Consider the following 18486-nt stretch of genomic DNA (forward strand, 5'->3'; position numbering starts at 1 on the left):
GCACATATATTTTGTGTTCCTCGTGATTTTTTTTTTCTCACTCATTAAAACTGATGATTAATAATAATAATAAAAAGACGACATGAACATTCGGAAATGTTTTATTAAAGACTAGTGGTAACCGCACGGCTTTGCCCGTAATAGAAAAAAGAAAAGGTCTTTTGGTTCGCCTGTATATTTACAAATAATGTATGGTGAATTTTCTCGCCAATTGGCTTGTACCCATGTTACGGTTCCACGTTATGATAATTTCGAATCTCGCCAATTGGCTTGTGCCCATGTTACGGTTCCACGTTATGATAATTTCGTAATTTACTCGTCCATCTTATGATAGTTTTGTTCTTAAAATTGTAATAGAAAAAGAACCACATCGAATTTTCGAAAAATCGCTTCGAGGTGCACACCCCCATGCTACAAACTAACTTTGTGCCAAATTTCATGAAAATCGGCTGAACGGTCCAGGCGCTATGCGCGTCACAGAGATCCGTACAGACAGAGAGACTTTCAGCTTTATTATTAGTAAAGATAAAAAAAGGAAAAGATTTAATTTACGACGTCAGAATTATTTTCGTGTGATATTTCTTGTCCTCTTGTTTAATTAAAGTTTAATCTTTTTGATTAATACAAAAATATGATATTTCATTGCTATTGATTATCTTTTCCTTCTTTGTTATTCAATGATCTGGAACAGGGATGGCCAAGGTTTTTGCGAAGGGTTCCACTTTCTGGAGAAAGAAAGTTCTGCACATGCCACTTACAATTTTTTTCAACACACTGAAAAATATTTAAAAAAAAAGAGAGAGAGAGAGAGAAAATGTTTCTGTAGGCAGGTTATGTAATTTTTACTCAAATGGCCCATTTTTTTAATTTTTTTTATTTTAAAGTCTATAGTGGAAAAGATCGTTGATTTAGAATCAGGGTTGGCAAGTTTCTGCCGAGGCGGTTAAAACCACTGGTAGAAACCGGTTAAAACCGGCAGGGCAAAAACCACTTTCTGCCACATTTGCGGCAGAAACTGGCAAAAACTCACAAAATGACAAAAAAAAAAAAAAAAAAAAAAAAAAAAAAAAAAAAAAAAAACTGACATACAATAGAAAATGCACGGAAAAACATAATTAGTTCTTAACCCCAAAGTACACTTTAATTACAATATCTTCACAGTTAAAACTAAAATGTGACATTGTTTTAACCCTGCAGTTGCCTCTTAGAAAAGGTGTTTTCTAAACTCAAGCAGTTTCTCAATTTAATGTGCACAAACAAGAAATTTTAGAATATTCTTGCTACAGAAAAGCTAGTAGGCAGGAACAAGCAATGTTTGTGAAACTTTCATCTATTGTAAATTTTTCTTAACTGGTCCACCATGTAGTAACTGGGGTAATGTTAAAAATTTGACTGGAAAAATAAGTTTTGAGAAGTAGGGCCAATTTATTTTATAAAGCTGTGACATAGCGACAAAATCTACGTTAATATTGGCAAGTAAAATTCTGGCACTTTCTTGAAGCACACAATAATTTCAGTCACAAGCAATTTAGATGAAGCATATAAGCAAGCAAATTACAATCAGTGATGCCTGTTTAATTCTGTATGTCACTCCTATTTCCTGAGAACCCGTATTATTTCTCGTCCTTTGTTATATTAATCCAAATTTTTCGAGCATCTGCAATTGAAAAGTTTCTTTTCTGAACTAAATCAAGGGCACTAGCATAGGATTTTATTTTTTAAAATGATGAAATGAAGTTTTATATTTTAGTTAACTTAAACAAATATCATTTAATAATTACTTTAGTTGTTAAAGAGACTAATAAGTTTTTGCCAGTTTCTGCCGGTTTTTACCGGTTATAACCAGTTTCTGCCACTGGCACGGCAAAAACTAGTTTCTGCCGGCAGAAAGCCAACCCTGTTTAGAATTCTAACGAACTGTACCAAAATATGAACTAAAGCTCGTATTTATGCTAATATAGATCACTGCAGGGTTAGTAAGAAAACACAAGTATAAGTTAAAAAGACTGAAAATAGTACGGGAAAAACGTAAAATACATTGCAGAAAAGCTGATGGGACCCGATGAAAAAACGTTAAATGCGGGAAAACGGAGATTTGGGGGACGTAAAATCGGGGTTTCACTTAGTTTTGTTACTTCTGGCTGCTCCAACTATGGTTAAGTTCTTTAGAACAAAAACAATGTGTGCTGATAAAGTCATCTGTTGGGCAATTTTTAGCATAATTAAATCTCTTGTGTGCGTTATAAAATATCTCTTATTTTGTCTTTAGAAATTAAAACTAGAAAAAATTCTCTTGTTTCTGAAATTTTATTTTTCTCTCCTAAGTGAATGAAAGTGCTAGTCTCATGAAACACAATTAGTAAGAACATATTGTTTTGACAATACCTTCATCATTTAAACCTCCCCTTTGAATCGTCCCAAATTTTTCACCTGCGATTCTAGGAATAAAGCAGAAAAAAAAGTGTGGGCAGGAAAAATGAATGTATCACCAAGATTAATGAATGCATTCTTCCAGTTTCTTTCATTTTTATTCATCATGGAGAAGGGGGAAGAGAAGGGCTTTCGCCGCTCGTGCGTTTTTGAAATATTGTGCAGTTTTACGTTCTTTGTTGCTCGGATGGAACACGCGATTTTTTTTTGTTTGTTTGTTTTATAACGTGCTTTCTGTGTTGAACATCGAGTTGTGGACAACAAATGGTTTTGGTTTCATTTTTATTTGCGCGATTTATCGCGTGGAGGTTGGAAGGTCGTTTTACCTAAATGTATTAAATTAGATTTGAAATATCTATATATACAGGGTGATTCTGAATTCATCATCAATATTTGGTGGGGAGGTAGGGAATAGGAAAAGAACACTATTTCACATAGGAAAGCACGGGCGCAGACGTCATGTAGTAGGGCAATATGAATCCGGTTAAATGATGGAAAGAAAACATAACAAGAAAGTGGTAAGAGAAAAAACATTTATTTGTGCATCTTTTGTACAGACTTACAAGAGGTGCTCGAAATTCTGACCATTTGCTAGATTACATGCCTCACAACGACGTTGCATGGACAACCGAACTTTCTGGAATATGCCTGGCGTTTCCCGGATGTTTGCGGCGGCAACCGATATGCGTGCTACAAGGTCCATATCACTGGCAACAGGGGTCTCGTACACCATGGTTTTCATGGCACCCCATACAAAGAAGTCTATTGGAGATAAATCCGGTGACCGTTGTGGCCAACAAACCGGTCCACCGCGACCAATCCATTGAGCTCCAAATTTTCTGGTCAGGTAACAACGCACATCATTTGCGAAATGTGCTGGAGCGCCGTCATGCTGGAACCACATTCGCCGGAGAATAACAGCAGGAACCTCGTTCATAAGACCCGGTAACACAGTCTGAAGAAATATGAGGTAGTTTGCGCAATCTAAACGGGATGGTAGTAAATACGGTCCCAGCAAACAGTCGCCGACGATCCCAGTCCACACATTGACGGCAAAGCGTTGTTGCGCAGCTCGAACTCTCGTACCGTGTGGATTCTGATTAGCCCACACATGCGAATTGTGTGTGTTGAAGACACCTTCACGAGTGAAGGACGCTTCATCTGTGAAAAGAACATACGTTGGGAAATTGGGATCAACGGCTGTTCTCTGCATGAACCACTGACAAAAAGTAACACGCTTGGGATAGTCCTCTGCTTCCAGTAACTGCACTGTGTGCAAATGAAAAGGATGTAAACGTTCCTCGTGTAGTATCCGCCACACTGACGATTGTGAAACTCCAAACTGGCGAGCAATACCTCGTGTGCTAGAACTTGGCTGTTCTTCGATAGACTGTAGGACAGCTTCCTCGACTGAAACTGTCCGTGTTGATCGGCGCCTGCCTCGATCAACATTAATACCAGCAAATGATCCAGTTTCGCACAGTTGTCGATGCACACGTGAAAACATTTGATGCTGTGGCACGCGCCGGTTGGGGTAGCGTCTGCATACATTTGCCTAGCTCTAAGACAGCTTTCTCCTGCGGCACCGTAAGTTAGATGCATATCTGCAAGTTCTTGAAACGTGTACCGGTTCATGTTACTTCTGCGAAGTCACCTTGTCGAATGACGACTGGCTGCACACGGCAGACAGCTATGCGCGTTCATGGGAGATGCGGACACACACCGCCCTCTACACCGTCATGCGTTCGTTTGTGCCCATGCTTTCCTATGTGAAATAGTGTTCTTTTCCTATTCCCTACCTCCCCACCAAATATTGATGATGAATTCAGAATCACCCTGTATATAAATGGAGTTAGGTAAATTTGTTCCCTAAGATCTCAAACTACCCGGCAGATTTGGCTGAAACTTTCACCGTTTGTTCTTTTTGGTACTGGGGAGGTTTGTAGACCAGTTCGAAAAAAATCCGATTAATAGTTCCTTTTTTATTCTAATTTGTCCAAATTTTCGCATAAATGCCCCAATATGACGGTGAAAAAATACGTGCACATATTAAAATTATGTGTCCATCGAAAGCGCTTATTTTTCTGCTGAAGATGGTATCTGTTAGAAAATTCTAAGTTGTATGAAAAACGAGTTATGAGCTTTTTTTGTTCCATGTTCGAAGGCTTTCCTCAACCCAATTCATTATTTAGTGTATCATCTCAACTCCCAGTTCATAGTTAGAACTGTTGAATATTTTTGTGTTTCGTCTGACTGAGGCTTTTCTCAAGTCAAATCTTAAAGTAATGTTTTTTCCCCCAAGATTGGCTAATAATAACTTGATTTGGTTGATTGTTTTAAATTTAAACGGAACTTTAGTGTAATTAATGGTGTTTTTTTTATTATTTGTGCTGATTGGATTTTTTAATCATTATCCAATCTAACAGCAGAAACCTCCCCAAAATTTATGCAGAAAGATTTCAGAAGCGGATGCATTTGGCAGTTTTTTAAACTGTCGCGGTTTTTGAAGTCAAAGACTACGTAATAATGTTTGTCAGCTTTCACCATGTAACCAAAATATCGTCAATCAAAGAATCTTTAAAAACTTTTTTTACTGTAAAATAATCCAGCAACTAAATTAGGCAAATCCATAAACAGCACAAAAACTTCCATTAATTTTCCTTTTTGCACAAATTCAAACCATCGCCAAATTTTACTTCTTATTTTGGAAACATTTCGGATGAAATTGTTTAGCGCCATTTTATGGTGACCAAAAGTATCTTAGCATATGGCGACACTATCTCTTTAACAAAAATTAGTAATATACCGTTTTACAAAGTAAGGAGGGGGAGCATTATCCAAGGTATCCCAAAACGATTCCCGCAAATTCGGTAGCATTTTAAATTGCACCAAGAACCCACAATAATTGAAATTTTCCAAAATAACTAAAGCAAGTTTAAGGGGATCACGGGCGCGCGGCTACATTTTTTTAAACAGTTCGTACTTCAATAGACAGACAGAGAAGGTAAGACTCCATGTAAAAAAAAAAAATATTAACTGATAAATCTTTTTAGACATGTGAAGTTTAATTTCATATTTCGAAAATTCTTCAAATTTGTATATGCTTAAATTTCGTGTTTTCGTTTCTAAATGAATATTATTTTGCTCTTTCTACTTACTGCTACTTTAGTTTTATCAGTAAGGAAGAAGCTAGATTTTTAATAACGTCAAAAATGTGTGTTTTAAATTCTTCTACTTAAAACAGAAAACAAATGCAGGTAACGATTGTTTCTCATAATTATTACTGACCCAGGCAACGCTGGGTATTTTTGCTAGTATTGAAATAAAATTGAATTATTTTGTTTTCTGCAGAATTTCTTACAAAATATTACAGCAATGTTACGTCTTTAGCAAGCTGGTTTTCTTCCAGGGGTGCCCACACGGGTGGGGGGGGGGGGATTATGAAGCACGTTGCGCCATCAAAATTTTTGAGGGGGATTTTAAATTTTTTAAATTTGCTTATTTAAATTTATTTTTTGATTTATTTTATATTGAATTTTAAAATTATTTATTTTATTTTAGTCTGTTTATATTTTATTTCATTTATTTATTTTGTTTGTTTGTGTATGTCATTGGCGTAGCACAGAACTTTTCTAATAAAATAAAAATAATAATTAAAAATAATTAAATAAATAAATAAAATTATTTGAAAAAATAAATAAAATGAAAAAGGAGAGCTAAAAAATAAAAAAGGGAAAGAGGATTGAGAAAAGGGAGGGGGGATGGGCACCCCTGTTTGCATTTGGGTTGCTTTCTAGATTTCTGAACTCTCGCCATTATTCATCAATACTTTGATGTAATATTGTTCATTCAATTAAATAAATCTATACCATTGTGTGTTTGCACAATAAATAAACCGCCTCGTTTCAAAAGAATAATCATTGGCAAAAACTTTCAATCACTATGTTTTGATTTCAATACACTACTTTTATTCTATTAACACTCTTTTATGCAAATAGTTCTCTTAAATTGTTCCATTCATAATTTGATCCCGAATCTGCATCGGAACGAAATAGACCGTCTTCAAGCGCTCTCATCTATTAGTCACAATATCGATAAAACAATAACTGCATTCATCTTCAAAATCCATTAAAATTTACCATTTGTCGCTTACCCTTCCTTTCAAGTATTCATGCTTATGAAATGGCAACGTCCATTCGTTTCTGTTGATGGATCCATTTAGCCTTCGGAACTTAGTAACGGAAGAAGTTGAAGTACTGTCTGGTGAATGGAAATCACTCCCGGTCACGGTCGCAGTTTCATATCGATCCCTAGAACTGTGCTTCGGATGCCGGGGTTCAGGGTGTGGTTCAGTCAACAGTTAGCCACCGAACGGTTACATTGTTTTTCTCCCCTGCCGGGTATATTTGATGCTGTTATGACTGCTTTTTCCTTGGAAATGGATCAGTTTGAATTTTTTCCTGGCATTATTTTGATGGATTGTTCCATGTGTCTTATATGCAGGCGACCGCCTGCTGTTATTTGTGCAAAATTCTCGCATGTTTTCGCTTTTTGTGCTGTATTATTATGACACGAATGGGTAGGATGCTTCTCTTACATGTTTCCAACATAGTTTGTGAATATTAATGTAATAATCTTTTCATTCTGGAAAATGTTTTCCGGCAATTAAGAAATTTACAATCAGTTTAATGAAGATCGAATTCGAAAGATAACATCATTTTCACTGGAGGCTAACGAAAACTGGGGTGCATTTTATTTTTATACATAAACAAATTACATCTCAGAGTTATACTACATCCAGAATTGGTCATGGCCAAATGTTCATGGTCATTGTTCATGGCCCGCCAAGACCATTGGCGCACCCCTGAAGCACCATGAAGACCTCCAAGAGTGAGAACCTCCCCCCAAAAGAGAAACATACCCATGAAACACCCTCCCTTAAAAATTTTAATGGTGCAGTCTGCGCCCTAATCCCCCCCCCCCTCTTGGTTGGCACCCCTGCTACATCCTAAAACCGTAGCAGAAAAAGTTTACAACAAAACGTACCCTGTGTTATGCAAAAATTAAAAATCTCAATCTCGCGACGTATTGGCCCAGTTTAGTTCCAACGTAGTTTTCCCCACACTTTATTTTGTTTATTGTTTTCATATATTTCATTCCAAAACCACGCACCAGATTTTCTTTAATGTTCAGAAAGTCCATTTGATACTTTTTCTCTTCACACTTCATCACCGTTTATTGTTTTCTATGGAAGTTATCCGACTTATTGAAGAAACTGCTGTTGGCTAGAAATAGCGACTGAGCTCATTATTTAGATCACGTTTTAATTACCATGCTGGTGAGAGTAATTAATTTTTCTTAAGTGACTAGGAGAAATATTCTACAGTACAATATGTTCACCAATATATCTCTAACTATACTAAATTGTTCACCCTGTTTTGGAAGAGAAAAATCCCAGTTGAAAAAAGAGATTGATTGATAAACAGCCAAAAGCTTTTCTGGTCCGAAATTTCCGAAAATTTTGGGTTGCCGTTTCCCAAAAGTCTTTTGCTGACAACAGATTCCTAAACTGATAAATTATTTAAAAAAAAAAGAAACCTTTTAAAGTGTTTTTTTTTTTAATGATTTTTGTACGCATATTTGTCGAGTTTTTACGGTTGGGGAGGGGGGCGGTCGGGCTCTCTCATAGTTTCCGAAAATTTCACCCTGTTCACAGTAAATTTTACTTGAGTCCACTATCCCTATTTGAGAACCTGGAAAAATCCGAATGAAAATGGAAGCGAGAATTATTTAATCATACAAATTCTACCGGAATTTTTACATAGTAATTGTTTGGAATAGAATTGTTTTTGCGAGTGTAGTGTAGTGCTCCGTAACTTGCGCTTAACCCGCTTATCACCGCATTCTGCTTTTTTAGTAGTACAGTGAAACCTGTGTAAGTTGACCACTTGCGGTGCAGTACTTTGGTGGTCAACTTAGACAGGTGGTCAACTTATAAAGGGGGTAATGATTTTTTTTTTTTTTTTTTTTTTGTCATTTCTTGCACCATATATTCATTTTTTTGACTAATTGGCACTTACTCTTTCCGTTCAACTCACTTTCATTGTTTAACATTACTTTGAAACAATAATTTAAAATGTTATTCAAATATTTTTAGAGGTTATTTTCTCAGAATGCCGTTTAATGTGTCATGTAAATTTAAAATTTCAGTAAATTGATCAAACAAACAAAAAAAAAAAAAAACATTGTCTATAAAAATTTATTTGATATTAATAGTTCCTAAAAATTCATAGCTAATCCAAAATAACAAATTTTTCGCTTATTTTTTTTCTCATATACATTTAATACATTTATAACCATGATGATCTACTTTTCAACAAAATAACTCCCTATTGAAGTTTGGTGCCCTTATTAGACACGAGTTTTGGAAATTTCAAATGTGTCAGCTAATTTTCTCTGGATTTCTCCCTTCTCAATTAATTTTAATATTTCATACTTTTTATCAATCTCAAGTTCAACTAACTTTCTTTTGAAGCCATTTTATATAAAACTATAACTCAAAGAGCAACAAGCTGAACTCTCATAGTTCTAAAAGGCAGTTGAAAATGAAAATGTCCTATTTCTTAATCCCTTGCACCAGAAATATATCAATGCAAGTAACTTTTTCTCTAGCACAATTCCAGTGTTGCCACACAAAAAAGCAACTGGAAAAAAAAAATACTTTGTACTTTTCTACTAACACATATTTTCATTGAACAGAGAGTACAAAAGGTAATCTCAAATAGAACAGCAAAAGAAAAACAAGTTTGGAGAATAAAGGGTTCTTAGTAGTTGACATGTGGTTAAACTCACAAGGAGATTTAGTTATGCTGTTGTTTTATTTAGTTGGTAAAATGCTGGTCTGGCATCAAAAATATTCTTGGAAAGCTATAAAAAAATAATAATAAAATAAAATAATTTGTTAAATTAAGTTTTAAAAAATAAACCAAGTGGTCAACTTACAAAGGGTTTTTTACAATACTCCAAACCAAATCTGGGGTATATGAGTGGTCAAGATAGACAGGTGGTCAAGATAGAAAGGTGGTCAAGTTACAGAGGTTTACCTTCATTATACAACATAGGACTAATTCCGTTCCTGACAAAAGCGGTCAACATAGACAGGTGGTCAACTTACAAAGGTGGTCAACTTTACAGGTTTTACTGTACAGTAAAACCTGTGAAGTTGACCACCTGACTAAGTTGACCCCTTTTATCAGGCACGGAATTAGCTACCATTATGAATCAACCTCTGTAAGTTGACCACCTGTTTACGTTGACCACTAAAGTAGTGAACCGCAATTGGTCAACTTACACAGGTTTCACTGCATGCGGATCAAGTTGCCTCCTGCTTTCGACTGATGTTTTTGCTGGTTTCTACCGTAAGTGCCATTTCTGAACTTGATTACGTAGCTGAGTAAACCCTCTTTATGAGACACCACGTCTTTTTTGCTTGTGTAAAGGGTTTTTTTTTGAAACTTTTTTTTCTCGAGTTGAAAGCAGGGCCTGACTAGTTAAAGTGAGGCCCTAGTCCAACAATAATTTTGAGGCTCCCTGAAGGCTCTGTAGCGGAATGCAGTGGTTGATTTACAGCTTTGGGGGGCTTGTCGGATTGCATTTTTGGGGGCCCCTTTTGGTATCACAGAACTCTGTGAATCAATTATCATGTGCATTTATGAATCGACTTCGGGGCCTCTCTTAGTTGTGACATGGTAAATTCGCTACTGGCAGAATGAATAAAAATTCTACTTTATGAAGTTTTTTTTTCAACTAACAAGTCGTTAATTTTCAACCATTATTTTTTAAAATGTGTGTATTTTTCGGAAAATTACAATGCAATGCATAATTCTTTAAGTAATTTGGGGCCCCAGTCCTAGGCCTAGTAAGCCTGTGCGATAATTAGGCCCTGGTTGAAAGGGGAATTTGCGGGATATTAAAGAGCCTTCTGAGCTCATGTGTGTATCTCTCAATCAATCCACTCTCATACATTCAATTGTTATTTACAACTGTCCTTTAATACACTATATTTTCTTTCTTTGAGATATTCGGCACAAAAAATAAAATTTTACTGTTAAACATTCGCTTATCGTGGAATGCAAGGTTTTGAAACATTCAAAAAGACCTCCCCCCCACCTCAAATTTCTTCTACTCTCCTGCTAAACAGTTCCTCGTAATTGAAGCCGAGCTAATGTATTTATTCCCGAAGTGTGTTCGACCCGTTCGACCTCCCGTACCCCGTAGTGCGCCGGAGTCTTTTGATTGTTGGTAATGTCATTAGTCACGCGGACTACTGAAATATTCAAAGCTATTATCGATTGCCCATTGGAGCTCACAGAAGGACAAAAGATTTTTATAGCGAACGCCCCATTGACGCAGAGGAGTTTCCAATTAAAGTATTTTTATCTCCGCAGCAGGAGCTCTCGCTAAAGTGAATTTCGATTTCTGCCTCCCAACCCCCCCCCCCCTGCCCTTCGGCGCTAACAAAATTAATAAGAATCGAGTTAACGTACTCTCTTTTATGTTGAAACTAGAGTTTCCCTAATTGAAATCCGACAAATATTGTGTTAAATGGTTATATGTATAGTGAAATCGACCCCCGCGCCGGAAAAAAGTTTCTTCTCTGGAAGCAAGAACTAAATTTAGCCAAAAGTAAGAAGAAAGAAGTGTTAATGTTTTTGCTGATTGAAATTGATTTGAGCGGAAATGTTGACACACAAGCTCATATAGTCCGACCGCGAAAAAATAACCCGTGTCAATCATTTGAGAAAAAGAGTCCATTCCTTAAAATAGGTAGAGAGAAGAAGAAAAAGACGCGTGCCATATTTTCAAATTTAGCTGCATGTTGGCGCTATATATATACAAAAAAAGTATGAGTGTATTTTCGTATGTGATTATATTTGGACCTGAAATGTTTTAAGTCGCAGCTATAACTGCACCGAGTTGGCGAAAAAGTAAAAATGATTTGCTTTCTTTATTGCAACCTTACTCTCGCCAATCAATTCAAATTAATTTTTGGCGTTTTTATCTCTGAGCAATGCCTGCTGAAAAAAATGAAACCAAGACCCACCCTTTTATTTGGAATATGATCTGTCACTTATTTTCACGAAAATACGAGCATTTCTTTTAAAAATGCAATTTTTATTTGAAGGTTTTTGTCTCATAACACTTAGAGTTTCCCATCAAACATCAACAAATTTTCAGCAAACTTGACAGCATACAAAATAATTATAATGCTAAAATTTGAAATTAAAATATTGAAAATTTTATTGCATATGAACGTTTTAACAATTAATTTTTTACTGCGCATGTGCGGAAGATAGCAATTATAACCTTTTATCCGATATTGTTTTAAGTAATGCAATTTGAATTTTCATGCACAGTTCGTGTTATATTTGATTTATTAATTATTCTGAGGTCTTGTTTCGTAATTTTTATTAATTGTAATTTTGTTTGTTTTTCTATAGGATTACGGTGATCCAGCGATGTAATCGCGTCCTGTTTTGCTTACCGACTGTTCCTAATTTATATAACTCGGTGTTTTTGGTAAGTTAAAAAAAATACACTCAAATATGTTGTTAACTCATTCTTTTCCCTTACTGATTTCCATCAGGCCTGCGAGTTAATAGGAGGCAGTGAGAAGCAAAGGGATGCAAGTGGCAAAATTAAAAATTTGGAAATAACCAGTACAGATGGTAGGTGAACCCCTCCTATATCTTGGGGCAAGAGATAGTACAGGTAGCCCTGGTAGTTGCTGATATACAGCATGATTTGGAAAAAAAATTCAATGAAAGCCTACCTACGATCTGATCTTTAAGCGCATTTTACTCCAAACTTGAAAATTACGCTTGTTTTTTCTTCTGTAGTGATGATTAAGTTGTAAAAAGTAGTCTAATATATTTCTGTTGAAAACTGTGGCCTCATGTAGTGAAAATCTGGAGAAAAAAAAAATATGTTCTAACTGGAATGAGACAAAAATCAGAATGATGACTGAAACACCAAACGCATTTAGTTTAGTGGTGCGCAACCTACTTCCCGTGTGCTTCATATAAGAGAGCCGCGAGGCTAATCCACGTGGCCCACTGTTATGTTTTATGTTTCGAATCGAAAACAATGCCTGGTAATGTTTCAAGTACGAATTTCCATCTAAAATAAATGCATTATTTTGTCGCAGTTGCGCATGTCAACTTCTCTCACGCAGTAATTATATCAGTAATAGGGCCCTATGAATCACAACCAGCCCATTTTAGTCATTTATCAATCTAGTTGGTCTTTTTCATGCTAATATATTTCCTTTTCTTCCATTCGAGGTTTAAAAAATAAATAAATTAATTAATAAGGAAAGGAAAAAAAAAAAAAAAACCCCGCACCCAGTAAATTTGTAAATCACAAGAATTCACTAAAAAAATCACAACGTGTGATGGTTAAGCACAAACCCATTGATCGAGGTAACTTTTCAGGGATACATGGAGTTGATATATAGCCCCATACAAAAATGCATCACAGGTTTAAAAATATTGAAATAAAAAATATTAAAATAATATAAAAATATTAAAACTGTACTGATTTTGGTCCTGACATTATTTATTGTGTCCTGATTTTTTTCCAAGGGCATTACGAAGTCTGGAATCTTTATCATCACTTTGAACCTAAAAGTTGTAATTTTTTATCCTCAAAAGGTACAATCTCGATTTTCCGAATTTCGGGTGTCGGAACTTCAAACACTGAATTTCAGTTCCCATGCAGGTTAAATTTAGGAAATCCCTACTTTTATTTTAAAAATCCGTTCATGGGCGCCCATATTCAAAATTTTAAGGGGGGCTCAGACATTTTCCCCATGGTTCAGAGGGATATTTTCCCCATGGAAACCAATTTCAGTACAGATTAGAGTTATTAAAACTTGACAATTTTAATAACTTATTCATTAATGGCTGGAGAAGAAATGTTTTTACATTTTTGCAAAGAAAATAGTTCTAAAAGCAAGAAAGTTCTAACTCGAGAGGGGGGCTTGAGCCCCCACTTGCCCCCCATTAGGGGCGCCCTTGAATCCGTTTTAAATTCATTCGTGCCTAGTCTCCCTAATTTTCATTTTTAATGTTTTGCGGCTATGCTTTCGCTATTGTGTCGAAAAGTTGGTAGTTGCTATGTTTTATGAAACAAGCTTTGATTTTTTAAAGAAACATTTTTAATATCTAGGACCTAAAAATCTGTTCACTTTAATATAGATATTTTTGTATTATTTTATTTATTTCAGTATTGCTATAGTATTTAAAAGTTACGTTTTGCAGTGTCGCAATTTGTTACTTAATGCAAACTGGTAAACTGCCTTACAGTTTTTTTTTCGTCATTTCCCCCTCATTTAAGAAAGGTTTACTATATTATTACCAGGATTTATAAGTAGAAATGGGTCGCACGAAGTATTAAATGCCATCAATCTTTTTTAAGTAAAAGAGTGAAGTACTTTCTCAATTTTCGTACTTAGAAATCTTGTTTGAAGTTCAATCTTTTTGTCGAGAAAGGTTGAGCGAGTTTAGTTTGCAATGGCTCTTGTTTCCCCATCCGTCAAATAGTGATTGGCTGTCCGTGTACTGTTTGTTTTAACTGCCATTTGTATGCTCTGTCCGCAGTTTCCAGGTGACAAAGAGTTTTGAAAGCCACGGCTTTACGCAATAATAGTTAGTATAAGAATTAAATTCTAGCTTTCATCGCTGTTTCAATGAGAATGTAATTTCTATTTAAATCTACGTCTGCTTGTTTTTGTTTTACCACCTTATAAGGACCGTGTGCAGTGGCGGATACAAGGGGAGGGTCATGGGGGTCATGACACCCCCGCCCCCAAACCGCCGACAAAAGTATCCGTACACGTCCCCATTATATTCAAACACTGTATGAATAAAATGTAAACGATTTCAGATTTTATTTTGGCTTCATTTCATTAATTAATTTTTAAAGTAAAATTTTAAAATTTCTTCTCTATTGAAATTAATTTGCAACGTTTATGCTTTTTAGGAGCTCCATTCCTGACCGATTTCGTGCTTTTTATTTACACCCAAGCATTTTGAGAACTTTTTTGTGCCCAAAACCGTAGGTTCGTTCGGCCTCGGGGGGGGGGGGGGGCGGTCACTCTTTAGCAGGACACACCCTAAAGTGGTACGCTGTATCCGCCCCTGATCGTATGTCATTTGGCTTAATGTCTGTAGATAATTTAGTACTTCTCGAGTCTGCATTTTGAATAAAAATTAAATCATCTTGAAGTGTAGGAAAAAATAACTCTGTGTTAATATGACTCAATTACGGCAATCTTTTTATTTTAACGTTTACCCGTTGCAAGGAGCATCGCATCCATAATGAAATGATGTTGCAGCTAAAACATTTTTTGCTGTCTACCTTTTCGTTAGTGTGTCGAGATTCCGTCGAAAATGCGAAAGCTTTCTTCTCGGATGGGGAGGGGGGGGGGGTAACAAGATTGCTAATGCCTGAGTGGGCAGAGGCATTCTCTTCAGTGCGGCATCTATTATGTGCCGCTACCTTAAATTGACAGAATGGGCGGATAATAAAATTTCCGCGGGTCATTTCCGAGCGGGATGTCTTGGTGACATGTTTTTCCACTTTCTTATTCGATCTGTTCGGGACAGTCATGATGCAGAAAAACCCACACGTTTAGAAATGTTATTTTTCTGTTCGAACGCCAATCAAGCTCCTTAGCAGGAATGTCCGACTCGTTCTCGGAAAGTGGCAGTTTTCCATTGCCATAATTATCTGATTTTTGGTATTTTTGTGAATTAGGTTTTGAATAGTTCGTGATTGAAGTCGGGAGGGGAGAAATGTTAGTAGTTGATATTCGAAATAAGTGAAATGCAAACTTTTAAAATGAAAAGAATAAGAGTAGTATTTCGTCGTCCGTTTTTTTTTTTTTTCGCACACCACTTCTTCTCCCCCCTCCCCCCCAAAAGAAACTGATTAATTTTTAATGATTAAATAGAATTGAGAAAAAGGACTTAGTTTAAAACTGGTTTTAGATTTGTTAACCTATTGTGATAAGTTTGTATTTCGATCTCTTTTAGATCTTGGAGTTTTAAACACTACACATAACCTTTAACTGGTGATCTATTTTTTTTTCTTTTTTTTTTGAAACGTTTGTGACGAAGTTGAGTGTTAGTGACAATGTAACTTCAAAATTATATTTCTTGTGTGAACGCCAAAAAAATAGCAAAAATAAGTAGGAACATTTCTAATAATTTCTGTATTATTTATTTATACAAATACAACTGAAATAGTGCCGAAAGTAGCATAAGCATATTTTTACGACGGCTGTTGGAAAAGTATCCGATCTTTTTTTGGGATTGAGGGGGGGGGGATGAACCCGTGAATTGTGTACTTTTTGTGGGATATGAATGAAACGTGTTTGCATGAGCTGACCTTGAAGATTTGTGCGCATGCTTGAATTTTTTCTAGTCTGTCAATTTTTTCTAGCGTTAGTTAGCAAACAGAGTTGGACTGAGTTAGTATGTTGGGCTCTCTTGGGATTTTTTAATTTCAAGAAAAATGACGAAACAACTGGAGCAGGGCTACTGCATCAAATTATGCCCAAAACTGTTTGACAGCCAAGTGGAAATCATTCGAAAGATACAGAGACGGCTTTCGCTGACGATTTCTCGCATTTGATTTCGACGTTTTTGGTGAAAAGCCAGACTTCCGTAGTTCAGTGAGCTCCTTACTCTCCTGATAGTACCCCTTGTGACTTTTAGCTATTCCCCAAACTGAAGAGGCAAATTTAAGGTTTGCCTCTTGATAAAGTATTGATGCTCCAGTTTCGTTATTTTACTTGAAATTAAATAAAATAGCGAATTCGAAGAAGGCACTACATTTAGATCAGTTAAACTGTGTTTGCCACCGACTAACGATGTTGACAGACGGGAGGAAAAAGAATCACGCATGCGCAAAAAGGTTCAAAGTTGGCTCATGCAAGCGCGCTTGATTTATAGCCATCAGGTTTTCTCACCAAAAACAAACGGGGGTCGAATACTTTTCTAACAGCCCTCGTACATATAAAGCCATACTGAAAAGGTTGCAAAACGTTTACACCTCACCTTACCGGAGTTAAGGGTTAACAACTTTCATAACTAATTTCCACGGATCATCGCAATTGGTGGTGCATAGCAGTGAAACAAAATATAATACAATAGGAATTTATTAGTGAAGCTAGAAAATACTGTTGATCGCAAAATATTAAAGAAAAAACTCGTTTATGATGTAATATGTTTATGGCACGTATTTTAATTAATGTTACTCCTCCTCTTTTGATGTGAAAGTCTTGTCGTAACCTGAATGACACGTGATGTTAAGGTGCATCGAGCAGACATAAAACAAAGAGATTCGTCCTCCCAGAAGCGGTGACAGTAGCCTCATAATGCGTTAATCGCCCAGTTTCCTTTTATAGCCTCATTAATTCAGAACTTAATATGTTAGCTTCTTCCCAGAATCGAGTTGTAATATCATTAGAACCAGAACCAGAACGCGAGGCATTAACGACGCTTAATCTCATCTTTTGGCGAAGCCCCGGAACGTTCATTGAAAACTTTCCGTGGACTTAATACTCTTGGCGTTACAATTTTTCAAGAAATTATTTCCTTTCATATCCAAATGATGGTCGGAGTTTAGTGGCCTCGTCTGCACTTTATCGCGCCCTTTTGTCGTTTATCCCTTTTCCCGCGGAAAAGTTTACTCTGGTTTATCCACCTGAGCTATCTTCTTCTTCTCCTCACCTTTTAATATCCTCGAATGTAATTAATTTTCGCGCCGCTGTGATTTTGCGTGCTGCCCTAACGTTTACCCGCTTCTATTGTGTCTTGTGCTCCTCCTGCTTTGTATTACTCCTTGCGGTAATTTAAAACCCGGTATTGCTTTGTGATGCAATTCAGGTAAATTGAGTTTCCTGTATATTTTGTAGGATTTTTGTTTTCTTTGAAAAGGTGCTATGGTTTAGGTTGTAATAGTGGTACCTGCACGGCTTTGCCCGTAGTTGAAAATTAAAAGGTCATTCGGTTCGCCTGTATATTTACAAACAATGGATGATGAATTTCTCGCCAATTTGCTACGTTCATTTGCTCGCCCATGTTATAGTAGTTTGCTCGTCCACGTTATGGTAATTTGCTCATCCACGTTATGGTAATTTGCTCGTCCATGTTATGATAATTTCCTCGGTAAAATGTTCTTAAAATCGGAATAGAAAAAAGAACAAAATCGAATTTTCGAAAAATTGCTTCGAGGGACACGCCCCCATGCTACAAACTAATTATGTGCAAAATTTCATGAAAATCGGCCGAATAGTCTAGGCGCTATGCGCGTCACAGAGATCCAGAGACGCAGACAGGGCCGTAACAAGACTTTTGTTTCGGAGGGGGTTTTACCAAACACATTCTTTGAAACATTTATATCAAATTTGGTTTCATGTGTGTTCTATTGATTTTTGTTACAATAGATTATCTAAATTGGAATAAATAATAAATGAATTTCTCAATAACTACCATAAACTACCATAAAAACACAATGAGTTTGTACAATTTTTTAGTCATACTAATTTCATTTCACAAATAAAATTGGAATAATAATAATAATAACAACAACATTATTTTTGTTACTAAAAATAAATAAATAATGGAAAGCATATCTTTGGATAAAAAAATTTCGGAGGGGGTTTGAACCCTATAAACCACCCCCTTGCATATGGCCCTGGCATACAGACATCTAGGGACACAGACTTCCAGGGACACAGACTTCCAGGGAAACAGACTTCTAGAGACACAAACGTTCAGCTTTATTATTAGTAAAGAAGATTACCTACATTTTCCTTGTACATTCCATTCTTGGAATGATCTCTGGCATTAAAACGCGAAGCCAAGGATGGCTCCCAGTGAAGCTCCCAGCTCTCTTGTTCTGACGAAACCGAGAGAGTTACCAAAATTTAGGTCCATTGAAATTCATCCCCAGCGAGGTAAAACGCGCCAAAGTATAATTTTTCAC

At 36.2% G+C, this 18486-nt stretch overlaps 1 protein-coding gene across 1 annotated transcript in view; it reads left to right on the top strand.

Annotated features, from left to right (window-relative positions):
• Positions 1–18486, top strand: part of LOC129225234 (uncharacterized) — a 395408-nt gene that overhangs the window by 37574 nt on the left and 339348 nt on the right. Inside the window, exon 2 of the mRNA XM_054859808.1 lies at positions 11931–12009. The gene's annotated coding sequence lies outside the window, so the exon portion shown is untranslated. The remainder of the gene's footprint in view (positions 1–11930; positions 12010–18486) is intronic.

Source organism: Uloborus diversus, chromosome 6 (assembly GCF_026930045.1).
Source record: "Uloborus diversus isolate 005 chromosome 6, Udiv.v.3.1, whole genome shotgun sequence".
NCBI lineage: Eukaryota > Metazoa > Arthropoda > Arachnida > Araneae > Uloboridae > Uloborus > Uloborus diversus.